The sequence below is a fragment of the Lactuca sativa genome, chromosome 2 (genome assembly GCF_002870075.4).
Source record: "Lactuca sativa cultivar Salinas chromosome 2, Lsat_Salinas_v11, whole genome shotgun sequence".
NCBI classification, from domain to species: domain Eukaryota; kingdom Viridiplantae; phylum Streptophyta; class Magnoliopsida; order Asterales; family Asteraceae; genus Lactuca; species Lactuca sativa.
In genome coordinates this window covers 26,240,796-26,257,115 of record NC_056624.2, presented here as the reverse complement: position 1 = coordinate 26,257,115, position 16,320 = coordinate 26,240,796, and the positions used below count along the sequence as shown (strand labels likewise).

The window sequence follows — 16,320 nt, the reverse complement described above, 5'->3', positions numbered from 1 at the left end:
TTTTAAATAACAATTTGCAGATTAAGTTTTATCATTTGGATTGATTGTTGTTATATATTTATATTTTGGTGTTCTATGCACATAATTTAACCGTAATCCTTTAGACTAGAACTATTGATTGGTTTGTAAATGAGATGTTCGTGAATTAGTTTAACACACAAATTGGTGTTGTAACCTAATGACAATAATTGCTCAATCTGATATTGGTTTGGTTTGTAGTTTCAATAGTCGTCGTCCGCCGTCCTCAAGGTTTGAATCTAAGTAATATCGACTTTCTATTATGGAACTGTTCCTAAGTTTGACTTCCTATGAACACTAGCATAATCTCCATATTGGAACACCTCACAGTTTTCTACCTATGATAAATGATATGAGAATTTTTGAGAAGTAACAAGATATCCTAAACATGAAAAAGTATATTACCAGAACTTTGTGAAGGTGCAATCACAAAAATGATACGCAATTGATATTTTAAACTTAATTTTTATAACAAGGGTATAGTAGTCAATTGATAAAATATAATAAGATAAAATGATCGGAAAATGTTAAATTTTTTTTAGATAAATGATATTTTAAAATCACAAAAAGGATATATATATATATATATATATATATATATATATATATATATATATATATATATATATATATATATATATATATATATATAGTTAAGTTCAAATGAGAATACTTTTTAATATAAGAACGTGAGAAACTACTTTAAGTTACTATTATACTATAAGTTTTGTATATACAACGATATGTCTTTATTCTTCAACAAATATACGAACAAAAATACATTACTATTCACATTAAAATTTTGTATGTACAACTTTATGACATTATTGATCATCGAATATATAAAAAATTACATATTTAACATTCTCATTAAAATTTACTAAATTCCTATATAAACAATCACATATTTAACAATCACATAATTTGGTATTTTAAATTAACGAAAATTAATATTTGAAAAAAAATTATATGATATTTTAGGTATAGTTAGTTGTGTATAACAGAAGGCTTAAGAAGATGAAAAAACAGAAACGATATTGTTCAGCGATGTCGTCATTTACATTTGCCACAATTAGACTTACCTTTTCTAACAAATTTGTTTCATTCTTTAAAAAATAATTAGCATACAATTCCTTTTACAAACCCTTCGCACCTCCAAATAACTTTTAAGGTTACTATCCAAAGTCCAAACATTGGATCTCTATCCTCGATAAACTTTGAAAATCTTCGATCTTTTTTTGTTTTATCTCGCCTCATAGATGGAATCGAAACTTGAAAAAGATCTTTGAGGTCAATCTTTGATAAGGGTATTAACATTTTCTAGCTCAAACCATCTTTGTTTATCCTTCAAAACCCCCAAAACGTCTCACTTACAAAAACTTTACCTTGAAAATTTGACAATAATATCATAAAGTTATACATACAAAATCCGATAAAATCGGCAATTTCTCTGGTGTGCTGATTTCATCTCATGGTCTCTGATGACTATTTCCTCGTCCACTAACAAGGAATTCAAAGACATTTAGGTTGAAAAACTTTGTTGTAAATATTTATGAATGTTTTTTTTGTTTATTGTCATGTATTTATGTTTCTATTGTCATGTAGCATAGTAATAAATTTAAACCCAACTTATGTTTTTTGATCACAAATATAATTTATCCATCATTCTTCTTCATCAATCAATTGTAACAATATAGAATTCACTATTCGATTGGGAATTGATGTTAATTGTTAATTTATGGTTAAGTTTTGGTTGCAAACTCAATTTAGTGTCAAATCTCAATCATCAATCGGAACAAAAAGTACTTTCTCAAACAAATGTTTTCATCAGAAACCTGAAGCACTCTACAATAGAATTTTATTTATTCAAGAAGCTGTTTTGGTCACTGTATAAACAAAAACATTAAATTCAACAAAAAAAAACATAAAAAGGCAAAATTGACATTTTTATGATTCAACCCTTCAATTCAAATGTTCAAACCAAACTAACATTTATAAAAATTCAGATCTTAAAAGTTAGATCTTAAATTTTAACAGTTCTTAAAAGTTTAGAAACTCTTTGAAATTCATATCTTGACAAACAACCCCTAAGTAGCAGAATATATGCCTCAAATATTATTAAATTTACGTTATGTTTTAAATACAATATTCAACTTTTAAAATCTTTATTCTCAACTTTTTGATCTTATATATTTTTGTTTTTGATTTTCTTAGGTTTTAATCATAATTTTTTCGTTATTGATAAATATAACATTGAATTGTATTTCAAATAGATTGCATTTTAAATGTCTTTTTATTGTTATCAAAAAAACATTACAATCTTTTTTCAAATCTTTAATGCTTTTAAAAGAAAAGGCATGAAATGTAGTTTGGTTCAATTTTTAATACTTCAAAAATAAAAAACAGATAGATATAATAATCATAAACTTATATAAATAAACAAACAAAATCGGAAATAAATAAGCAAATTGAAATTGGATCAGATTTCTGGCTTGGATTCTCTAGATAAAAGAGAATTTAATAATTGCGCTCAGTATAATCAACTTCGATCATCTGGGGAAATAGTCATCACTTCCAATTTTATGTTCATCGTAATAAAACAGAGTAATAAATAAAAAATTTCTTTAACAAATTAACAGATTTCAAATAGCAAAAAATAATAGAAGACATGGATCAGATTTCTGGCTTGAATTCTACTCCGAAAGGAGAAAAATTAAAATTGCGCTCAGTTATTTCAAATTCGATCATCTGGGGAAATATTCATCATATCCATATCTTCAAATTTAAATTAAAAGACAATAAATAAATGTTCTTCGCATCCGAATAAAATTTGGATAAAATTGAAACCAAAAAATTTCAGAATACGAATAAATTAATATCGCATCGGCTCATACACAACACCTATTGCAATAAAAGAGAGCTGGTAATCAGTATTTTCGATGCAAATTACTAAATCCTTTGAAAATATGAAAGTTTATAACATAAAATGCATGTAACCCTTAATGAATGTAGATAGGCTATGAAAAAATCCTAACTTGATAAACAAAAAGGGGGAATTTAGTTTTGGGTGCTGGATTCAACACTATGGCATTACAGTTAAAGCCAAAGAGTCAAACTTCAGACCCTTTGTATTTCATATGATTCATAAAGCAATTCACAAAAAGCTTGTTTGGGTTGAACGAAACAGAAAATAAGAATGTTATAGAACGCGAATAATTCAAGCACTCAGGATGAAAAGGACTTGTTGATTTAAAAAATCAAAGATCTTTCGATCTCAATACAACATACTCATCATCGTGCGAAATAATTATACAGCTAAACATTAACAAGTGTAGGATCTTTTTCTAGTGTGGAAATCGAAATAACACATGAAGAAGCAATTAATCAATAAAAGAAGAACACTCAGAATGAGTAGGAGGTTTGTTATTCCATTCATGAATTTTTCGGAATAATTAAACAATCATCAACATGTTCTTCTAACTACAGCTTCGGACACAATATATGGAAATTGGAAAGAGTAATGAACATGAAATCAATCACAAAAATGGCGAACATTCAGAATGAGTAGGAGGTTTGTAAATCCATTCATGAATTATCGGTAGAATTAAACAATCATCACCATGCTCGCCTAAGTAATCGAATTCACATCTAGAAATTTTGAAATAGAAAAAGCAACAGAGAAGATGATAGAAAAACCATCAGAAAAAATGGATCAATACATCAATTTATCACAGTCCTACAAAAAGACGTGATTTCAGACGACCGTCGTGAGATGTAATCCTAAATCGTCATTTGGATTTGAAATCTAAAAGCTTAAAACAGAAAGAAAGAATGAATTGGGAATACCTGATTGGATTTAAAAACCCTAAAATATGCATTGACTGAGATGAATTGCTTTGACGATGGTAGGAACTAGGAGGAGGTTGTTTATAAAGGGAGCATTGGTGTCGTAGTTAGGGTTTCATCGCCCCCCTTTAAACTGAAATCGTACTAAAGCCCACAATACTTTCTGTTGCGTGACCCAAATCTCAAAGGCCCATCTCAATAATGCTACCGATTATCTTTTCTCTTTACACATAATGATTTTCTTGTTACAAGGTATAGTAGTATTATTGAGAAATTAATTTAATTTATAAAATTATTATATTTTACAATTTTTAGTAGTGTTATTGAGAAATTAATTTAATTCTAGGTGTAAGTTAGAAACACTAATTTTTGGCCTTGACAGTTTTGTCCATGCTATCTACAAAGCTATTTTCTCCCTCTCTGCCGTCATATTGTCCAGATGATGCATCAAAACAGTAACATGGGTGTTACGTGCTTCTTTTTTATGTTTGCCATTGCTTTCGTCTCAATCACATGTAGATGGTGCAATAGATTGAGATCACTTCAGTGGAAAAAAAATAAGTTATAGATATCTGTTGCGGAGGAGGTAATAATATGTTATGAAAAAATTTTATTTTAATTAGAGTAAATTATAGTTTTCGTACTCTAAATTTAAGTTTTCATTTTATTCTAGAATACATCATTTCTTTAACAATTGTTGATAATTTATCACGACTTATTACAAGGCTTTTATAAAATGCAATAGGAGAGAGGGAACCAACTTTACAGCAAGTTCATATCAAGGCGAAATGGCTATCTTGACTGGTAAATAATTGACAATTTTATCTTTTTTTTTTGTCAAAATGTAATTAATTTGTAATTTTACGTAGATACAATTGACTCTGATAATAAACATTAATAATTTTATATAATTACTATATTTTTGGTTTTTTCATTAAAAAAAAGGACAGAGTTGAAAAATCCTTTCCACCATAAACTCAACACTCATCATTAGGGTTGTTAATCGGGTTTCGGGTTAAACGGTTCGGGTTAGTCGGGTTGAGGTTGAAATGTAAGATGAATTTATGTTGTGCTATTTTAATACATAATTCACATGTATAGGGACTTAAATTGTAAAGTTGGTATGAATTTTTGGAGTTTCTTTTACCATATTAGTAATGTAAACAGTGAATAAAATTCGTAAAACTGTTACAACACAACCGTACTGCATTAAAAAGAGAGAAAAGTTATGTCATTTTATACATCTCTATACATAGTAATTTTACTATATGGTTTGTTTAAATAAGAAATATATATTAGTTGTAAAATCTCATAGGATCTTGAATTCATGTCATTCAACGCAGTAAAAAAAAATTTGGTAATAAATTCTTAATCGGGTTATTCGGGTTGACCCGAAACCCGAATTGTTGTCGGGTTTAGGGTTGATTTTTTCAAAACAATTCGGGTTTCGGGTCAACATGAATAACCCGATTAAGAGTTCTAACCCTATTAAATCCGACCCTAATTACCTTATTCGGGTTCGGGTTCGGGTTGGGTCGGGTTGATCGGGTTCGGGTTTTCTTTACACCCCTACATACATACACAAACTCTCTCTCTCTCTCTCTCTCTCTCTCTCTCTCTCTTTCTCTCTCTCTCTCACTCGACATACTCCGTTGCCTCTCTTCACCGGCGAGCACCTCTTCAAAACTCATCGTCAATCCAACTAATTCAGTGTCTCTTCATTGCCGATTCAAAATCGATTTCAGATTCGTGTATCTTCACCGTCGATTCAAAATCGATTTCAGATTAAATTCGTTGAGTCTTTAGTATTGAACAACCATGTATTCTTTCTAATGAATTGTTTAATTAATGTCACAATGCATTAGCAATTGATAGAGTTAATTCAATGTTCAAACTGTTCATTCTATTGCATATTTGGTCATCTGATTTCTGTTTATTGGAGTACATTGGGAACTGTATATGCGTGAAACTTACGTTTCTTCCTCTGGTTCGTTCTTTGCAGCTCAAGTTCCTCACCCTCATCTTCGGCCTTCATTGGAGAACCTTCCGTAACTATTTCCCATGGCGTCAGCTTCATCTCTGCACCTTCCAATAACGATTCCAATCTCCTCAGCTTCAAATCCATTCTCCTTTAGCAACATTTCTTCAATTGGATTTTCTAAGAGAAAGAAGGTGTTAATTCTTGACTTTTTTCCTAATTTTTTGATTTTCTTAACATCATTTTACATAACCAGTTGAAAATTTTGGGTTTTAGCTACATGTTTTCACTATGGTTTGAATATAACCTATGTATTTTTATAAATTGAAATAATTAATTGAAACGAACAAACTGATGCCAACCTGAGATTGGTATGAATCTACGTATCTGATAGATAATATTAATTGATTATATTGATTACAAATGAGAGTATTCTCATTCTAATGATTTTCAATGGATAATGAGATTGATGTTACATCTGCCACTAGGTTTGATATCCTTATCGGATTTGATTAATGTTAAAATGGAGATTGTTGTTGGTAATGTGGTATAAACCCCTTGGAGTTAACTTTGTTTATCTTATTGCATAACTAAAATTTGACTGTTGATTTCAACATTCTAGAACTGAATGATGGCTATGGTTTCTTGAATAGTGCAGGAGCATCCAAAATAATTAGAGTTTTGTTCATAGAATCATGTGTTCATCAAAAGAGCCACCAGAAAAAACATGGCTCACATCAAAAGCATTTGAATTACTAAAGATTGGGTCAACAACCATCATAGTGGAAGCTCCTAAAATGTTAAAGACAACAGCTTCTTTGCCTTGTCTCAGAGTTAATTCTGGTTTAGTTAAAGCCAATGATGTTGGTACGTAGGTAAAATTTTTACCTAACATCTATAACAAGAGAGCTTTTTGGTGGAATTTTTTCATTATAAAACTTTAAATGAAAAGGCTCATTTTATCTCCACAATAGAAACATTATTTTAGTTTGTTATTTGTGGGACCCTTGTATATGTTGTCTTTATACAATTGGTTGAAAACCCATGGATCCACCAAATCATTGAAAGCTTGTTAATTAACAAGCTCTTTGAAAAAGATCAGCCGATAACTTCTTCAATTTTCATGAGTTTTTTTTTCTACATGAAAAGCTCTATTGTGATGTTCTTATTAACTAGTTATTTGGTTTCATTTCATACCTTTTTTTGAGTAAATATCATATATTCTTAATAAATTTGGAGGGTGAAGGCTATCTTTAATTAATATACGCGTTTAAAGAGAAACTTTATTAATTTCGTGAACAAAAGTTGATCTATATTATAACAAAAAATTTTGATGGTTGTGTTCAAAGTAAACATCTGATTTTGATATCTCAATTTCTACACTATACTTAAGAGTATTACTTTGATGGGAGATCATAGACACATCCTCAAGATTATAGTTTTTGATTAAAGTAAAAAACTAAAAATACAAATTTTATATATAGGAAATAAGGAATTTTATCACCATAACCATAGCATGCTACCGATGTTATCTTATTTAATGCACCTTGTGTGCAAGATTTTATTAAGGCATTGTATTTTTTTTTCAAAATTTACCGTTTATAGTATCGTACTTTCAATTTTTCTTTTTGTTTTTTAGACATTATCCTTTGAAAAATTTATCAACTACTTTGTAATTTGTAGAGATTGATCCTTCAGTCACAACTCGCATGGGAGGTACAATGAGTTTTTGACATCAATATAAATGGTGATAACATGTTTCAAGAGATTGATATTGTCAAAATGAGTGGAGATATTAATAGTGCTCTTGTGCTGAATATAACAGTCCATGTTAGCGGGAGGAGTTTGACAATAATTTTGCAGCTTGTAAAAGTTAGTCATACAAGTCATACCATAATTAGTGCCATAGAGACCATAGAGATCTTTGAAATTGTTAGAGTTGAGACCAATACTTCAATTGATGAAGGTACTTTTAAAACATTTCTTGGAATTTAAAGCTTTGAAAAGGATTCTTATGAAGTAAAAATTCTTTCTTTACGTTGTAGTAAAAGCTTTGCAAAAATTGAAGAGTTCTTTTCAGTTGGAATGACGATTCATGTGTTCCACAACAACATCCATGGAGTGGAATTGGATGATGAATAAGGCTGGAATGCAATCAGGAATTGATTGCAGGAATGGGGGATGCGACATAAAGTATGGTTGTTTATGGTGTATTAGATGCTAATATTAGATTCTTTTATGCGATGGTTGTAATACTATAGATATGATACATATAGAGTATGGTTAAATAGCCGTACTCTATTAGGCATGTAATCTAATACACCCCTCTACTAATACGCCCTCTATGTATGTACTATATTCAAACTTTCAACCGTATTATATTACGCTTTTTCTAGTAGTGGAATGTGTTTACTTTTTCTTGAACATGTATGTAATTTACATTGTGTTTAGTTGCTTCAATGATTTTTTTTCCAATTAAAGGCCATGTTTATTGAGTTGTTGATATTACGATTTAGTGATTTCATATTAAATTTGTTTGTGAAAGTGCAAAAATATTGATGGTTGGTTTTTTCTCCTCTTTAAATTGTATTCAGATCATATATGTTTGATAAAATGTCATAGTGAATTTCCTTTTAGGATCGAAGGATGATATTTTGTTGTACCATTATATCTTTGTTTTTTCATGAATGAGGTGGATAATATACGATGTATGTACACACATTTTCTCTACATAGTTGCTAATACATGTCGGATCTTCTCATGACCTTTATTTTGTCAAAACTTACGATATGGTGGATGAGCTGGGATAGATTATATGATAAGGTGATTTGGTGAAACCTTCATTGTGTGCTACCATGGCAGGGTCAGTCCTGAAAAATTAAATATTCTTAAAGGCCCAGGATGAACAAGAAAAAAATGTCCTTATCTTTATTATAATTTTGTATTTTTAAATAAAAATATATAATGAAAAAAATAGGCCTTGTGTAGCTGCCTACTTTGCCACCCTCAACGCCCACCATGTACCATGGGGAGTTCACAACCCTCGGGAGAGTTTGTCAAGATAACACTACAAGGAACGATGCCTATACCGACGACTTTTTATATCCCTATACCGACATGTCGTCAACATAGGCTATACCGACGACTTGTCGTCCGTACAAAGTCGTCAAAATAGCTCCGTCAGCAAAAGTAAAAAAAGTCGTCGGGATAGATGTCGTCTGTACAGATTCAACAATGTAGATGACTTGTAGTCTAGAAAAGAGTCGGCGGGATTGATTTTCGAGGGGGAAAAAGGTCTTAATATAAATTTATGCCAATGACTAATCATCGGCAAAAATGATACCTTTACCGACGATACGTCGTCGGTAAAGGTTCGGTTATACCGATGATAAGTCGTCTGGAAAGGGTCCTAACGGTTTGAATGGCTAAAACATATACCGACAAAAGGTTGTCGGTATAGGTGATTTTTTTTAAATATATTTTTTATATTTACCAAAAATGGTTTTTAAAACAAACCCAATATATTTACCAAACCTGTTTTTTAGATATGGAATCATTTGAGCTGCTCTCTGCATCTCCTGTTGTTTTGTTCTCCTTGGATCTTGACTTTTCTAACTTGTCTGAACAAGCAAAGAGACATATATTACAAAAAGACCAAAATACCCTCATTCCATATACAATCAAGAAACATGGAGGATTCGTGTTATACCTTCAACTGCACCCAAATTGTTGATTTTAGAGGATATGGCCTTAGCACTACTAGAAAAACAGCCTTTTACGATGTGCAATGCGTGTCGTAAAACGCTCAGACGACGCGCAAATGCGTGTCAAGGAAGGCCCTGTCATAACGAGAGACGACACGCTTTTGCGCGTCGTCTATAGAAGACGCGCATTTACGACACACATTTACGACACGCAATGCGTATCAAGGAAGGCCCTGCCATAAATGCAGACCACATGCATTTGCGTGTCGTAACCTTAGGACTTGCATTGCGTATCATTAAAGCTCCTGTCAAGAAAGGCCATGTCATAAATGAAGATGACACACCTTTTTGCGTATCGTAATTTTAAATGTTTAAAAAAATATATTATTTATAGATTTACTAAGTTATGGAACTTGAAGAGTTTTGAATAGTTTCAAAACTTGCCCTCAAGTTTTGGAATTTGAAAAGTGTTCCTTATGAATACTTTAATTCCAAGTTAGCCCTTAGAATTTTAAAAGTTAAAATTCAACCCTTATACTTTATTATATTATAAGTTAATAATATATATATGTATAAGAGTAAAGTCAGTCTTACCGCTAGTACGCCTCATTCACGAAGCCGGTATATAAGGTGGGTATAAGGTTGTTGCCTATAAAATGGCAACTTAATGGGTGTCCACTCTCACCCACCGCTTGCTTGACTAGTGGAGGGTCGTTAGCCAAACGGGTTTGACAAGACTATAATTCTCCTTTCATTAAAAGTATTAATGATAAATACTAAGTAACTAAACTCTTAATAATACCCAATCTTAGTTACTTAGGAAAAATGTGAATAAGGTGCTAATCCATGAAATTACACTTTGCACTTTGTTTAAGTCGGTTAGTGGAGCGTGTGTGGTTAACCGGCACACTAACGCGTATTTAACAAGGTAGGCAAAGGGTAATTTAATGTTTATCATAGTATCGATGGAGCGTGTGTGGTTAACCGACACATCGATTGAGGGGTAATTTATTAAGGGTACCAAGTGATTTGCATGGTTACTTCACACCTTGTTTTGTGATCCTCGGCATCCCAGTCACAAAACCTGAAGGGCACACTCGAGATTGAAACATGCCTTTGAACAGTTCAATGAATCTCAGAGATCTAGGAGTTTCAAAACCAATTAAAACCTAATAATACATTTCGTTTATCTTGGTGGAAATTGGTGAATTGTCATTCACCTACCTTCAAATATTTTATAGCTTGGATTACGGCATACCTCTTCTAAGTTATAAAATAGTTTGTTGGGTCCTAGCCTTAATATTTCATATTGGGTGTCATATTAAGGACTTAAAATCAACTATCTTGAATATCTCCCAAAAGATGTCTGGTTTAGACACCTATGATCTTCCCAAATCTCTTGAAACAAGGTTTCCTAATGAAGATGATGTCCCATGGATATCATACTTCTTTCTCCTCCTCCAACCATTCTCCCTAACCCACAAGTTCTTGAAAAGTTTAAGGTCACTCAAGCCCTATTGGCAAGGCAAGGTCTAGGTGTGGTCACATCTTGGAGATGTAGTCACATATTGACAAGCCGGGAGAGTTGGGTGTCAAAGTCTTGAGAAAGTTATAAAATATTTGAAGGACTTAAAATCAACTATCTTGAATATCTCCCAAAAGATGTCTGGTTTAGACACCTATGATCTTCCCAAATCTCTTGAAACAAGGTTTCCTAATGAAGATGATGTCCCATGGATATCATACTTCTTTCTCCTCCTCCAACCATTCTCCCTAACCCACAAGTTCTTGAAAAGTTTAAGGTCACTCAAGCCCTATTGGCAAGGCAAGGTCTAGGTGTGGTCACATCTTGGAGATGTAGTCACATATTGACAAGCCGGGAGAGTTGGGTGTCAAAGTCTTGAGAAAGTTGGTGGTTCAATCACTTTCTAAGTCACATAGTGAGTTCCTTTGGGACACCTATGAAACAGACTATGACAAGACCCTTATGATCTTATCTATTTGTTAAGATCAACTTCCTTAAAATTTGATGGACATTGACAATGATATCTAGTAAAGCTCTCTCTTCCCAATGGAAAGGGATCGGCCATAGTCAACTCGGTTGACCAAATGGTAAAGAGAAAAGCTAAGTCTATGATAGTCTCGTGTACCATTATCAAAGGGTCCATATGTTTATATTGCCAAAGGAAGGGGCATTGGTTGTGAAGCTGCCAAATTTACCTAAGGATGTTAAAGTCAATAAGTTTGACTCTACTTCAGGTAAATTCCACTATCTAACTCTGTTAAGTTTCTATTATGAGATTCTTGATACATGATGTGACTGGGTCACATGGTGATGTTTTAAGAATCAAAGAAAAAGTGAAGAAACTTAAAGAAAGAATATGCTGAATCTGATCGCATAGATGGATTTCTATCGCATAGTTTGAAAATTCGGATTCTTGAGCTACTTCTTAGGAGTTATGAGATATTGCTTAAGGAATAGATAACAAGTTTTCATATGGATTGTAAGGATAAGTTTTTCCCCAAAGTTTTAAAATAAAAGGAAAATTTTTGATTTTATTTATTTTAAAATATCCTTACAATGGCTTTTGAGGAAAAATTGTTGCTTATATGATTCCATTAAGAGCAAGAGTGGAAATATGAAATTGATTCTTTCATTTGTGGTAATGTCTAGATTTACCAAATAAGGAAAGATTTTCATCACCCAAGTTTCAATTGGGCCGAAACTTGGAATCATGCAAGTTGTATAGCATGATGAATGAGAACTTTCAAGTTTTGGAAAAATTAAGACTAATTACTTGTTCACATGGATGTGTGAGTCAAGTAAAGGACTAAAGGATCGAGTACACATTCTTGTGCACTGATTAAGTCCACCATAAAAGTTTGAAAAGACTATTCGTCATAGTTTACTAAAGCTCAGTAAATATGATTATACTTACATGCTTAAGTGTAATTCTGAGACATTGGAAAAAGGTTCCAATGTATGGCAGAGCGAATAAGAAGAATCAACTTAGGCAGAAGGATAAAAGTTTCTCAAATCTGAAAAGATGGGAGAGCACTTTAGTATCAGTTTTGTGATCATCTTAATGATTAAGAAACCATATCAAAATTATTTCTCAAAGGAAATCTTAGTGCATTCTTATGACTAAGAAGAGGAACTTGAATTGTTGAAATGGTTAAATCAAGAAGATGAGTCATACTTCATTCCAATACAAGTCTTAGAGTCATACTCCAAGATTGTAATTTGTGTGACATGTCTCAAAGAAGGTTTAAAACACTTGTCAAATGTAAGAGTAAAAGTTTTCTACTTTTGTACATTTGAAATTGGTAAGTTGTGATGTTTTGGATAAAACAAATACCAACTTAGGCCAATTGTGTGAAGTGTTTGTCTTGGTTAGAATCCACACTATCTCTTGGATGTTTGACAAGGGAGTCTTATAGGTCAAGAGGACAGTGGGAGTCTTACAGGTCTTGAAAGTCTCAAGAACTAATCAAGAATAGAATCTAAAGTTCTTCACTAGCACACAACTTGAGGTTTATAACCTATCGTGTTGACATATTCTGTGCCCATTCCAGTTAAAGTTGGCTTTGCATATGAGTTCTTAGAGTTCTCAATTTGTTGCACAACAACTTGGAAGCAATGGCAGGCCCTTAAGATGCCAGGTGGCAAGAAATTAAGATTGAGTTCAGTCCATATGAGTTTGGATTTGTCATTATCCTTGCCTTGTGACTATGGTTTTGACAATTCACATGGATAAGAACACATACACCATTAAATCTAAGTGTCACAAGGTTTCTCTCCGATTCATGAAAATGATGGTGAGGAAACACTTTCACTAAGTAGATTTTATCTAGATAGCAATTGTGATATTTGCATTCTCAAAGTCGTTAGTGGAGCGTGTGTGGTTTACCGTCACACTAACCTGGACTTGTGAGAAGTGGCAAAAAGGTCTAACCATTATGATTACGGCATACCTCTTCATAATTGTTTAGACACACAAGTGTGCTATCTAAGGGAAGGTGTATGATTTTGATAAAGTTTTATCAAAACAATCTAGTATCATAAATCTGAATTTTGGTAAGAAAGTCAACAAAGTATTGATTTCTAGAAGTCTAGCTAATTTCTAAGTACATGTCAAAGCTAGTGGGAGCATAAGTGTTATGCTAATAATCATCATGTTAATGGGAGCATGATAATTATGATAAAGGTTGCAAGCTAGCAATGTTAATTATAGAAAACAAAAGTTTCAATTGGGAAAGAGTTGTTTTGCTATAATTAAGGGAGAGGAAATTATACTTCATCTCAATGATGTATTGATTTCTAGAAGTCCAGCTGATTTCTGGGTCCATGTCAAAGCTAGTGGGAGCATAAGTGTTATGCTAATAATCATCATGTTAGTGGGAGCATGATAATTATGATAAGTATTGCAAGTTAGCAATGTTAATTATAGAAAACAAAAGTTTCAATTGGGAAAAAGTTGTTTTGCTATAATTAAGGGAAAGGAAATTATACTTCATCTCAAATCTATAAGCTTAGATCGTGAGGTTTTAATCATTTAGTCAAGGATATATATATGAATTTCATGTTGGAATGGCTCAACATAAGGAAATTCTGTATATGGGTCCATTATTTGCGTTCTAAAATTCGATTATGATTACGGCATCCCTTTTCATAATCTGAATTATGAGAACTTGGCAAATAAAAATGGAAATGTTATAGCAAAAGACTGGTTTAGTCTTTATGTGAGACATCATGAATCGTGTCCCATATGCTTCGGATATAGGATCGATTACATGTGCTATAATCATCCGTTCTAAAATTTTCCAAATACATGGGGCATTAAGAAGGGAAAAGGTTTAGAACTGGATATGACTAAAAGGATTAAACAATTGTCGAGGACAATCTAAGGTTTACCAAAGATTGGTTACTCAAGGACAATTGGAAGTATAGTAATAATTCTGGAAGGACCATATTGACATAATCTATAAGGAGGCAACTCTTTTTCAGAAGTGATAGTCAAAATGGAATCTGGAAATGTTTCAAAGTTAGAATTTTCAATCTGTGTATGATTAAGGAAACTTAATGCAAGAAGGATATTTCCAAGGAGTTGATCTCCTTTGGAATACTCTGTAATGATTGTTGCCAAGTCTTTGTGAGTTTGTGCATAATCGTTACAAGAGGATCAATGCATATAAGTTTAGAATCTAACAGATTTCAGTAAATGGCATGAATTTGGAATTCTTGCATTTGCAGTAAGGATTTGGGAGTGTGAAAAGAGAATCATTGAAGGTATGTTCAATTGATCTAGTTCACAAAGTAAAGATCATAGACAAACATAGTATGCATACTTGGTGTATGGCATGACTAGTGTTTAGAAAACATAGTGTACATGCTTGGAGCATGGGACAACTATTGTTTTAAATTCAAATAAAGTTGATAGCTGAAACAATATACAATGAATAATGTGTAATCATATGGTGATAAATAAAAGGTGTTTTATTTATGTTCAAAGGGTTGATACCATATTGGATTCAATTATTATTGTGTTTCACTTTGCATGTTTTGACATCCCGAATAAACTAGGTTATTCTTCCGGAATGACTAAGTTATTCAAACCATCCACAGTCGGTCATATGTTGGAAGTAGATATGAATTAAGACTGTCATGGGTTGGCTTGTAGAGGTCTAAGGTGTTGGACAAAGGGCTACAACACTCATGAGTGCTCATAAGTTCTGAGTATTGGATTCAACCCGCGCTCATTGGAATCACTTCATGGATTTTATCACGAGTGATCATGAGACGATAATATCTTATATTCTTCAAACCTAGAGATATGAGTTGTTACTATGAGTTGATAGTACATTGATTGCACGAAAACGCATACGGTGACTCGGTGTTATAAAACGTGACTTTGTGTATGATTCAACAAGTAGTAGAACAAGCCATATGAGTCGAAGTTTATCCGTTCCTTTTACCTTCGGGATAAAAGCGATATCTGTGGGCCCCTCGTTAATTTGATGATGACAAATGGAAGTGCTCGGCCGGGCCAGGACTGATTTGATTTGTTCAATTAGTCAGTCGTCATAAATCGCAAATCGGGAAACAACAAATGGACAGAGAGAATGATTATAATCCATGTCTCAGTCCATATGATATCTAGAATGGAGGAATATATGATCCCTTATCTAATGGACAAGTCATTGACAAAGGTCAGAGTTCATCTACAAGGTCAGAGTTTGACAACGGCTTTAAGAGCTACGATTGCCAGTTAGGTTTGAAGTCATACGCAATAATAGTTTTAGACTTATCCAAGTGGGAGACTGTTGGATTAATGTCTAGGTCCATAACTATATTTGGTATGTACTTGACCCGACCCGGCATGGTCCATTTGGGTTGCACTTCACCGACACAATTTATATGGATAATCTTTTGAGAATAGTATGTTTATGATTAATATTAATATATTATAAGCTCTAATATATTAATATGGAATCATATTATTTAATTAGTATTGATCAAGAATTAATTTAGAATTAATTAAGTGATCAAAATGAACTAATTAAATATGGACTCTTGTATATATGGAATGGGCCAAGTTCATTTAGGTTGGGCTAAGCTTTCATGGATAGTCCATGGAGTGTTTAACCCATGGATCATATGAAATGAAAGGTCATGGGTGTAACCCTATTCTCCATACTATATAAAGATGTCCTTGGTTGGTGAAATTGGCACTAGTGTGGATACACTAAAAAAGGGCTAGCCAATTTCACTAG

At 32.5% G+C, this 16,320-nt stretch overlaps 1 long non-coding RNA gene and 5 other non-coding genes across 6 annotated transcripts; all 6 read right to left on the bottom strand.

Annotated features, from left to right (window-relative positions):
• Positions 1–1,027: 1,027 nt before the first annotated feature.
• LOC111888740 (uncharacterized) lies at positions 1,028–3,998 on the bottom strand. The gene is made up of 2 exons (XR_008230127.1): positions 3,865–3,998; positions 1,028–1,518 (listed from the first exon to the last, which is right to left on the bottom strand). It is a non-coding gene; the product is annotated as an uncharacterized LOC111888740 (long non-coding RNA).
• LOC111888760 (small nucleolar RNA Z103) lies at positions 2,493–2,596 on the bottom strand. The gene has a single exon (XR_002849308.1). It is a non-coding gene; the product is annotated as a small nucleolar RNA Z103 (small nucleolar RNA).
• LOC111888761 (small nucleolar RNA Z103) lies at positions 2,687–2,791 on the bottom strand. Its single transcript, XR_002849309.1, has one exon. It is a non-coding gene; the product is annotated as a small nucleolar RNA Z103 (small nucleolar RNA).
• Positions 3,421–3,493, bottom strand: LOC111888759 (small nucleolar RNA Z105). The gene has a single exon (XR_002849307.1). It is a non-coding gene; the product is annotated as a small nucleolar RNA Z105 (small nucleolar RNA).
• LOC111888758 (small nucleolar RNA Z105) lies at positions 3,574–3,645 on the bottom strand. The gene has a single exon (XR_002849306.1). It is a non-coding gene; the product is annotated as a small nucleolar RNA Z105 (small nucleolar RNA).
• Positions 3,712–3,817, bottom strand: LOC111888762 (small nucleolar RNA Z161/Z228). The gene has a single exon (XR_002849310.1). It is a non-coding gene; the product is annotated as a small nucleolar RNA Z161/Z228 (small nucleolar RNA).
• Positions 3,999–16,320: the final 12,322 nt, after the last annotated feature.